This window comes from Mus pahari, chromosome 7 (assembly GCF_900095145.1).
Source record: "Mus pahari chromosome 7, PAHARI_EIJ_v1.1, whole genome shotgun sequence".
Lineage (NCBI taxonomy): Eukaryota > Metazoa > Chordata > Mammalia > Rodentia > Muridae > Mus > Mus pahari.
Window position 1 is genome coordinate 78,286,952 of NC_034596.1, and position 10,903 is coordinate 78,297,854.

Sequence of the window (10,903 nt, forward strand, 5' to 3'; positions counted from 1 at the left end):
TCTATGTTTATGGTCAAGTAAAATTTGTAAATGAAGGAGAACTATCTAAAAGGCTGGAAAGATAGCTTACTGTTCGTTGAGAGTACTTGATACTCCGGCAGAGGACCTGGGTTCATTTCTCAGCACCTTCATGGTGGCTCACAACAGTCTGTAACTCCATTTCCAAAGGATCAGATACCCTCTTCTGGCACTGTACACACACACACACACACACACACACACACACACACACACACACACATTCATCATCATTTTTAAATTAAAATATTTTTATTAGATATTTTCTTTAATTATATTTCAAATGTTATTCCCTTTCCTGGTATCCCTTCTGAAACTCCCCCTATCCTCTCCCTCTTCCCTTGCTCAACAACCCACCCACTCCCACTTCCTGGCCCTGGCATTCCCCTACAGTGGGGCATAAAGCCTTCACAGGAACAAGAATGATTGATGACCGACTAGGCCATCCTCTGCTACATATGCAGCTGGAACCATGGGTCCCTCCATGTGTACTCTTTGGTTGGTGGTTTAGTTCCTGGGAGCTCTGGGGGAGGGGGAGTACTGGTTAGTTCATATTGTTGTTCCTCCTATGGTACTGCAAGCCCCTTCAGCACCTTGGGTCCTTTCTCTAATTCTCCCATTGGGGACCCTGGGCTCAGTCCAATGGTTGGCTGAGAGCATCTACCTCTGTATTTATCAGGCACTGTCAGAGCCTCTCAGGAGAAAGCTATATCTGGCTCCTGTCAGCAAGCACTTGTTGGCATCCACAATAGTGTCTGGGTTTGGTGACTGTATATGAGATGGATCCCTAGGTGGGGCAGTCTCTGGATGGCCTTTCCTACAGTTTCTGCTTCACACTTTGTCTCTGTATCTCCTCCCATGGGTATTTTGTTTCCCCTTCTAAGAAGAACCAAAGTATCCACACTTTGGTCTTCCTTCCTCTTGAACTTTATGTGCTCTGTGAATTTTATCTTGGGTAGTCTGAGCTTCTGGGCTAATATCCACTTATCAGTGAGTGCATACCATGTGTGTTCTTTTGTGATTGGGTTACCTCACTCAGGATGATATGTTTTAGTTCCATACATTTTCCTAGGAATTTCATAAATTCATTGTTTTTAACGGTTGACTAGCACTCCATTGTGTAAATATACCACATTTTCTGTATCCATTCCTCTGTTGAGGGACATCTAGGTTCTTTACAGCTTCTGGCTATTATAAATAAGGCTGCTATGAACATAGTGGAGCATGTGTTTTTATTACATGTTGGAGCATCTTCTGGGTATATGCCCAGGAGTGGTATTGCTGGGTCCTCAGGTAGTACTATNTCCACTTTTCTGAGGAACGGCCAAACTGATTTCCAGAGTAGTTGTACCAGCTTGCAATCCCACCAGCATTGGAGGAGTGTTCCTCTTTCTGTACATCCTCTCCAGCATCTGCTGTCACCTGAGTTTTTTATCTTAGCCATTCTGACTGGTGTGAGTAGGAATCTCAGGGATGTTTTGATTTGCATTTCCTTGATGACTATGGATGTTGAACATTTCTTTAGGTGCTTCTCAGCCATTCGGTATGAGAATTCAGTTGAGAATTCTTTGTTTAGCTCTGTACACCCATTTTTAATAGGGTTATTTGGTTCTCTGCAGTCTAACTTCTTGAGTTCTTTGTATATATTGAATATTAGCCCTCTATCAGATGTAGAGTTGGTAAAGATCTTTTCCCAATCTGTTGGTTGCCATTTTGTCCTATTGACAGTGTCCTTTGCCTTATAGAAGTTTTGCAATTTTATGAGGTCCCATTTGTCAGTTCTTGATCTTAAAACATAAGCTATTGGTGGTCTGTCAGGAAATTTTCCCCTGTTCCCATGTGTTCAAGGCTCTTCCCCACTTTCTTTTCTATTAGTTTCAGTGTATCTGGTTTTATGTGGAGGTCCTTGATCCACTTAGACTTGAGCTTTGCACAAAGAGATAAGAATGGATCGATTTGCATTCTTCTACATGCTAACCTCCAGTTGAACCAGCACCATTTGTTGAAAACGCTGTCTGTTTTCCACTGGATGGTTTTAGCTCCTTTGTCAAAGATCAAGTGACCATAGGTGTGTGGGTTCATTTCTGGGTCTTCAATTCTGTTCCATTGATCTACCTGCCTGTCACTGTACCAATACCATACAGTTCAAATTAAAATATTTTTTAAAAGAAAGACAGGCATAGTAGTCCATACCTTTATTTCCAGCACTCAGGAGGCAGAAGCAGCAATAGTTAGGTCTCTGTGAGTTCGAGGCTAACCTGATCTACATACTGAGTTCTAGCACAGCCAGGGCTACATAGGGAGCCTCTCACACAAAATTATTTTAAGAAAAATTCTCTGAGAAAGCAAGCTGAAATCTTGAATAGGAACTGTTTAGGTTCACTATGGCTAAAATCTAGACAGAACAAAACCTTTCAGAGAAGAAATGGAGTTCTCTGTGTTTAACGATGGCCAGAGTTCTAGAGACCTGTGCTGTCAACAACTCTTGGAGCTCATCTTTGGCCTTTCTCCTGCATCCTTCCCAGCTTTAGCACTGTCCCCTTCTTACTGCACCTCTAATGACACTCATCTTTAGCATAGCTCCAGTCATAACTGCTCAGTTCTCACGGGAAAACAACACAGAGAGTCCAATTGGAAAGAAGTGGATCCAGTCATCTATAAATACATTATCAAGGGCACAGGGAGGAATGAGTTCACTGTACCTGTCTGAACCAGGATATCAGAAGTACCACGTGCTGCTCCAGATGGGCTGGGGCGCATAGAGAAATGATGAGGGGTCCAGGGGTGAGGATATTCAAAATGAACGTGGACTCTCCAACCAGTGTTCCTCCTTCAGGAGACAGAATACACCCAGATAGAGTTCACAGGCCAGAGATCTGAAGGCAATGAAGACAAAGAGAAGATGGTGGGCCTGTGTGCCACCCACAGTGCCCACACTTCCCTCAGAGATTCCTCCTCATCGAACCATGTGTCTGGAAGAAGTCCAGCATAGCACCCAACAGAGGAAGCCATTTCTCACATCCTTGGCCATCTACTTTCTTATATAACAGGCCAGGTAAGCAGAGCTCTGACCCAAGCCATCGGTCCTGCCTCGCTGATCTGGGCAACCAGAACATTCTCCACTGTACCGGTCAGAGGTGAGGGCCCAGGGCAGGCAAAGCACAGAGACTGCGGGGATAGTCTGGGGTTAGTTCAGGACGGCAGCCTCTGCCATCCCTTCAGGAAACGGAGTCCTTGGCGACTGAGATGCGCCCTTCCATGTAGTAGGTGACTGACATAAACTGACCTTCCCTCTGCCTGGATTTTGACTTGGCTCATCTGCTTCTCTCTCTAACAAAGAACACAAACAGCCAATCTACTGCTCTGGCCATTAGAGATCCACTTCCCTATTTGAAAGATCCTTGTTTTATTCGCCGGAGAAGGAAAATGTTCAAAATACCTCCCGTTGGCTTCAGAGAACCTTGACCGTCTTCACCATACCATCTCCATTCTTGGAGGATGTTTTCCCTCACTGACCCCTCTCACAAAGGACTGAGAGTCAGTTCCTAACCCCCCCTCCTTCAGCCTCCAAGCTCAAACTGACATCCAATCCAATGTTGGCTCCACCCTTTCCCACTTCATCTGCCTTAGCAGAACTCCAGACCTTGGCCTTAACTTATCCCCTATAACCCCTGTCTCTGTGCAAAAGCCTTCAGCAACCAGCAAGATATATTCAGTTCCTACTTAAAACAGCTCTTTCTGCCTTTGTTCAGTTCTGAAAACATCTGTTCAGCACCCGCAACGCGCTGGGTACTGGGCTACTGTTGAGAAGGCAGAGATGAATGAAGAAGCGCGGTCTGAGCCCTTCAGCCGCTCACAGAGAAACAGGCTCACAACGGAACCAAGCTTTATAAGGAAAGAGTGACTGTGGAAGGAGCTACAAAGCATTGGAAAATCCTGGGGTCCCAGGGTTGGAGAGTCCAGGCTTGCAGTATTGGAACTGAGGCTTAGCGGCTACATAATCAGTTGTCAAGTGGACATTGATGAAAGAGAGATGGCTTGGCTTAGGCAAAGCCATAGAATTGTGATCATCATGGCACCTGGGGCATGAAATAAAAGTGTGGTTGTAGGAGCGTGGAGAAGACCAAGCTGGACAAAGATCCAAGCTAGGTGTGCCTGCCTGCTCCAGCCCGTGTTCCTGCCACACCACCAACAAACCCTTCCGTGTCTTCCCAGGTCCAGAGTGCTCCCCAACGCTCTCCCTGACTAGGTCCTTGATCACTGGCTCACCCCTCCTGGAAAAACAGGTGACCTTAGGACTGCATGAGCAGACCAAATGATTGAGTGGATGCTCCCTGATAGCTACTCAGAGATTCCGCGAGTAATTGGGGCCCCTAAGCTGGTCATCAGGCCCCCATTCATTGTTCTAATGTTCCACGTGTGCCACCTATCACAAAAGGCCACCAAGGAGGCTGAAACACAGCACTCAGTCCTGTCTACCAGAGAGAAAGTCAGGCATCTATATACTCAGCCTTGCTCAGAGTGCGTTCTTCTTCATGAGATCCTTCTGAAGGGTGAGAGAAGAGCAAAAGGGGGGCGGGGACCTCAGTCTTTTACCCAGAGACACTAAAGGGGAGCTTGGAGCTTGGGGCTTGGGCACTGATGTTTGTTGTCTGTGGGGTGTGGTGTGTGAGCATGTATGTATGTATGTTTGCACTGTGCAGGTGTGTGTATATGTGTGTACTGTACTGTATGTATTGTACTATGTGTGTGTTGTACTGTGTGTGTTGTGTGTTGTACTGTGTGTGTTGTACTATGTATTATATGTGTTGTACTGTGTGTGTGTGTGTGTGTGTGTGTGTGTGTGTGTGTGTAGGCCTAAGGCTAATGTCAGGAGTTTTCCTCATAGCTCAACACCTTATTCACTGAAGCAGGCAGGATGTCTCACTGAACCTGGAGGTCACCAACTATGCTAGCCTGGCTAACCAACTTGCCCCAGGGATCCCTGGTCTCCAACTCCTCATCCTGGGATTTCCAGCAGGCTGCCTTGCTCACCCAGCATTTAAATGAATTCTGGGGATCTGAACTTCTGTCTTCACGCCTGCACGACAAGCACTTAACCCACCGAGCCATCCCCGCAGCTCCTAGGCACTGATCTGTGACAGGCCAGTCTTTAGTGGCATCTCTGCTAGGATGAATCATTCCTGTTTCAGAACCATGGCCTGTAGTAACAATAACCAGTCCCACTGACTGTCATGGAACTTGTGTCTTCAGATGCAGGCTGCTGGGCACTAAACCAAATGACTAGGAAACTGGTAATAGACCTCGAAGCTTTTTGGATGGATAGGATTTGGATTCTGTAAGTCACAAGCCGTAACGGGGCCCTTCAGACTCTAGGTGCCATATAAATATGGTCTGGAGCCATCAGGGGTGGGATCATGAGAGGATACTGGGGCCTGAGCTGAACCTTGGGGACTGACTGGGATCTAGACAAGAAGAAAGGTCATACAAGGGATTATTGTCAGCCAAGTCATGGATTAGGACAGCGTGTGTACCCCTTGGAGTTGGAAACTGTCTTCTGACTCATCAACTGTAGTTCACCACTGGGGAGAAAAAAAGCAATCCTCCCACAGCGTCTAACCACCCAGCCGCCTAACAATGGCAAGAGCTTACTAAAGGGACACACAGCAGACTCCAATGCTCTCCTGATGGGGGCGGCTCTCTCCAAGCAGCCAGCTCCCGGATCTCAAAATGGCCGTGCCCCTGGCTCAGAAGACCACCCTTCATTCTGACCTTGTAGCTCAGGAAATAAAGCATCCTTCCTCAGGGTGGTAGCTTTGCCCTGCAGGATGGAAGCAATCCGCCTTCATCCTCAGCATCCATATTCATATGAACGGTTTATGCTCTGACCTGTAGCCCTGGGTGGGATGTCAGCCTGGGAGCTGGGGCTGATGGTCCCCAGAAGGGCACTTCAGGAATGAGCCCACAGCCATCTGCCTCTCCTTGCAGTCGCTCGGGCCCGGGAGAAATGCACAGCTGCTGCCTTTGCCTTCCTGGGGAAACATGAAATAGGACAAGGAGGAGGGGAGGCGGTGGCTCTCAGAGTCAAGGCTGCTCCTGAGAGTGTTTGAAGGTTATTAGTGTGGCTGTAATCAGGCTATTAGCCAAATGCAGGTGGAGAATGAAGTGTCTTTGAAATTGCTTTTCAGAGAAAGCAGAGCCCATGTTGGTATAATCTATGCATATGATCTCTTTCAAGTAGCTCCTCAGCTTCCTACCTGACCAGGATGGGGCCCAGATACCCAGAGAACACAGATCCATCCACTACTCCGACTCTAAAGTCAGCAAGGCGTGCTGGACAAAAACCAGGCCTTCAGCCTGCTCCTCCTGCCTGGTGCAAGAGGGTGCTGCTGTCCATGAGTTCCCTTCTCAGACTCATAGTCAGATCTACAGGCCCTGGGAGGCCAAGTAGCTCAGAGATATTTGTCCTTTTCCTTGCAGGCAAGTGGCTTCAGTCTGCCCTGAGTGGGCAATGCCCAATGCCCAATGCAGCCCCAGGAGGGTATCATCTCCTTCAGGTTTTCCCAGGTAGCTCAAAGGGAATCTCATTTCTTTGGGAAGGCCCTGAAGGAGGGTGGTAGTGGCATCTGATGGACCCAGGCCTTCTTCATACACCACAGAAAGAGGAAGATGCATCCTTACCTGCTTCTTCATGGGGGCCTTTATCTCAGTTCTTGGTACCACCTCTGTCTATTTCCCCAAGACCGAGGCATGAGCATCGTACTTTCCCTCACCCCGTCTATATCAAGTCAGCTGCAAATCCTACTTGTATGTCTTTAACCTCAACTTCTTACTTCCTCTCTGCAACTACCATTTCTCTGGCTTCTGTCCTATTGCCCAACAAGGCCAATGTTGGCTGATATATCCCACCTAGAGCCATCCAATCAAATACACTGACTCTTGGTTCTGGGAGTCTCATCTCTTATCCAAAGAACACAACTGGAGTAGCATATAGTCCAACCCAACTAGATAGTGAATGATTTCCTGGATCTACTGCAATGACTAAACATGTAATCACAGCCCCCACCTGTGTCCTTCCTTTCCATGGTATGATGACTAATTTTAGGTGTCAACTTGACTACATCAGATAGATGCCTAATTAGTTGAGAAAGCATTATTCCTGAGCAAGTCTGTGAGACTGTTTCCTAAAGAGTCTGGCATTTGAATCAATGGACTCATTAAGAAAGATCCATTTGCATTTAATGTGAGTGGACAATAACCAATCAGTGGAAAGCCCAGATAGGGCCAAAGGCAAAGACAAAGCAAGTCCATTCTCTCTCTCTCTCTCTCTCTCTCTCTCTCTCTCTCTCTCTCTCTCACACACACACACACACACACACACACACACACACACACACACANCACACACACACACACACACACACACACACACACACACACACACACATGTTGGCATGCCTTTGTCCTGTCCTTGAATACCATAGCTCTAAGTTCTCATGCCTTTGGACTCTGTTACCTAAACCATCATGTCTTGGCATCCTTAGCCCTTCATCTTCAGACTGAGACTCACACCATCAACTCAGTTGGTTCTTGGGCACCCAGGCTTGACTATAACATGCTACCATGGCTTCTGTGCTTCTTCAGCTTGCGATGGCATATCAAGGACTAAGTTTTCACAGTGGTATGTGCTAATACCCCAATATCTCATCTCATCTCATCTATCTATCTATCTATCTATCTAACTATCCATCCATCAGCTGATCAATCCAATTGGTTCTGTGTCTCTGGAGAATTGTGGCTGATAATTATGCTACCAGTATGTGCTTTTCATGATTGGATAGAAATCAAATAGCATTTGACACATTTGTCATCAACAGGAACGATACAAGCACTGATATTTGAAGGTTGCATGAAAAAGTGAAGAGAGACCATTTCAATTGCAACCCAACTTTTAAAGCAAAATGTACTTCACCCTGGCTTAGCTTTCTTCCTGGGCCAATCTTTCTGCCAATCCTCCTGGACACTGTCAGACCTCCCCTGGTCTCTTTCATAAGCTGGCAGATGCATTTGATGCAATGCTGGCAAAGTGTCACACAGGTGGCCACCCATATGGTGCCAGTTTGGAACTGACTCCTGGAAAAAACTCCAAGAGCCCACTCGGCCATGAAGGATACCTGCAAGCTTCCTGTACAGGGTCCAGAGATGGCTACTCATGAGGGACACGGGTGGGAAGCAGGTGTTTCACATAAATGGACCACCCTCTGCTAATCACCGCCAATCAAGCCAGTGGTGCGGGAGGAAACAAAATGAGGAAGGAGCATCATCTAAATTCGGAAATGAACTGGTAGCCAAGATGGCAGGGGACAGGATGCGCCTGGATTCACACAACACACAGGATCATATTTCAGGCAGCCTTTGCTGCAGAGCTTGCTGGTAACTCAGAGAGGGAGGGTGCAGGACTTCAGGTTTAATCCCAGTTGCTACAGTATCTAGAGGTGTTTAATATAATAAATCCAATCTAATAAGAATCCACAGCAGCCAAAAAGCAGATTCACTTAGGCAGGTTCCCATGTTTATTGAACTCCCAACATGCACCACGCACCAACCATACTGGGTGCTAAAGACAAAACAGTGAACAGTGTTCACAAAATTCTCCTTTTGGATACTACTGTTCCAGTTGAGGAAAGACAGAGAGACAGCAAATACAAGACATCAGCGAGTTACAAATGTTTATGCTGTAAGGCTAAAATGAATGGTATAATAGAGAGGCACTGGAGAGGTACTCTGGCTGGATCAAAGGCGTTCTCTCTGAAAAGCTGGAAGCTGAAGCACAGTGATAAGTTGAATGGGAATGAGAAACCAGAAGTCTATGAAGGACTGGGAGAGCAACTGTTGTAGTGGACTAGCCAACAGGAGACAGACAGGTTGTTGCTCAAAGAGAATTAGCAGAGCAGCATCCTGATATTAGGCGATTCTATATGTGTAAAATCATAGTCAGCAGGACTGGGATCCACAACCACGTGTTGAAGACATCAACACCTATGACCGAGAGGCCTAGGGGAGGCAGGGACTGGTGGTGACTAGCTTCACACACTTACCAGTGGAATGCTTAACTGACTGGCACAAAGGCTAGCCTTCTAACTGGACCCCAGAGTCTATTCATGGTTAAAAATGAAGCAGGCAGAGGAGAGACTGGAGCTGAAGTATGCCTGGATGATGGGGTGGGACCATGACCAGGTTAGGAGAGTAGGTACAAAGGGATAGAGGCTACGGTAACCTAGGGTATAGTCAGGAGCTACATGTGAAGCCAGAGTCCCAAGACTCAAAGAAACCCAAGGATCATGGCTCTTTATTTTTATTTTAAGATTTATTTATTTATCTAAGTACACTGTAGCTGTCTTCAGATGCACCAGAAGAGGGAGTCAGATCTCATTACGGATGATTGTGAGCCACCATGTGGTTGCTGGGATTTGAACTCAGGACCTTCAGAAGAGCGGTCAGTGCTTTTAACCGCTGAGCCATCTCTCCAGCCCGGCACTTTAATTTTTAAGAAACAGAATAATTTTCTTATTGGAATAAAGCCAATTCAAAAAAAAAAAAAAAAACCCAACCAAACCTAGAGCACTAATGACTTAATCTACTCACTTTCACGATCTTTTTATTTATTCTTTCAAAATCACACATATATACAATGTATCTCGGTCATATCTACACCATGACTTCTCCTGGACTCCTTTCAACACATCCCCTCCCACCTGTGAGTCATATTTTTAAAAAAAATTCAATAATTCACTGCTTATCCAGCATCCATTTGACACTGCCTCCGTGCGAATCGTATAGAGCCTTGCAACATTCGAGCATGCACAGCCTACCAGTAGCCATGTCCCCAAAGAAAGACAATCCACACCATCCCTAGCCGCCATCAACTGCCAATACCTCCTCCTTGAGGACTGGGGCGTCATGAACCGCTCTCCCATCCACACTGAGCATTGACTAGCTTGGTCTTAGGCAGAGCTTGTGTTGGTCATCCTATCTGCTGCGAATTTGCGCAGCCAGAAGACAGCACTTCACATCCCCATTCACATCCTCAGGCTCTGACTTCTTGTACACTTACTTCTTTTGACACTCTAGTCTCAATTTCCTCCAATCTTGGGATATTCAGACTCAGTGTTTCCAGTTATGACTCCTTGCCCATCCACTCCGTCTGCAGTTCAGATGTGAGTGGGAGATACCACCATCTGTGCTCTCAAAGGCCAGGAGAATGGCAGTGATAGACATGAGTTCTCTGGGGAATACTCTGTGATGGAGGTGGGAGAGGCATCGGAAGATGCTCTTAAAGAGCCACATACACGCCTATGTAAGGGAAGGAAAGGGCACATTTGGAATAATGAGGAAGCCGAGTGAGCTGCTTTAGACTTTAATAAAGGTGTCAAACAACCACGCACAGGGTCCCAAAGCAAGAAAGGCCCCTTTATGACGCCTGTCTCCTATCTGCCACCTCTAGAGTCTCCTTATGACATTATTCTCTGGTTCTTTGGTATGTGGGTCTTTTGTTTAAAAAGGCCTCCTCCTTCTTCACCCAGTTTGAGCTTTAGGGCTAATGCAGTATCCTGAAATGTCCCCCAACAAAAGCCAGCCAGGTCTGGTGGACTCATCCAGGACGCCTTGGACTTTACTTCCTTCATAATAATCTGGTGCCTCCTCCCTTCTCTGTGAAACAAAGAGTCTTAAGCACAGAAGCCATGTAATGTACCAGGGGAGTGCCAAGGGGAGTTGAGAAATAGAATAAAGACCAAGATACAAGGATACAGGACATCCCTCTTTTTCTTTCTTTCTTTCTTCCTTCCTTCCTTCATTTCTTTCTTTCTTTCTTTCTTTCTTTCTT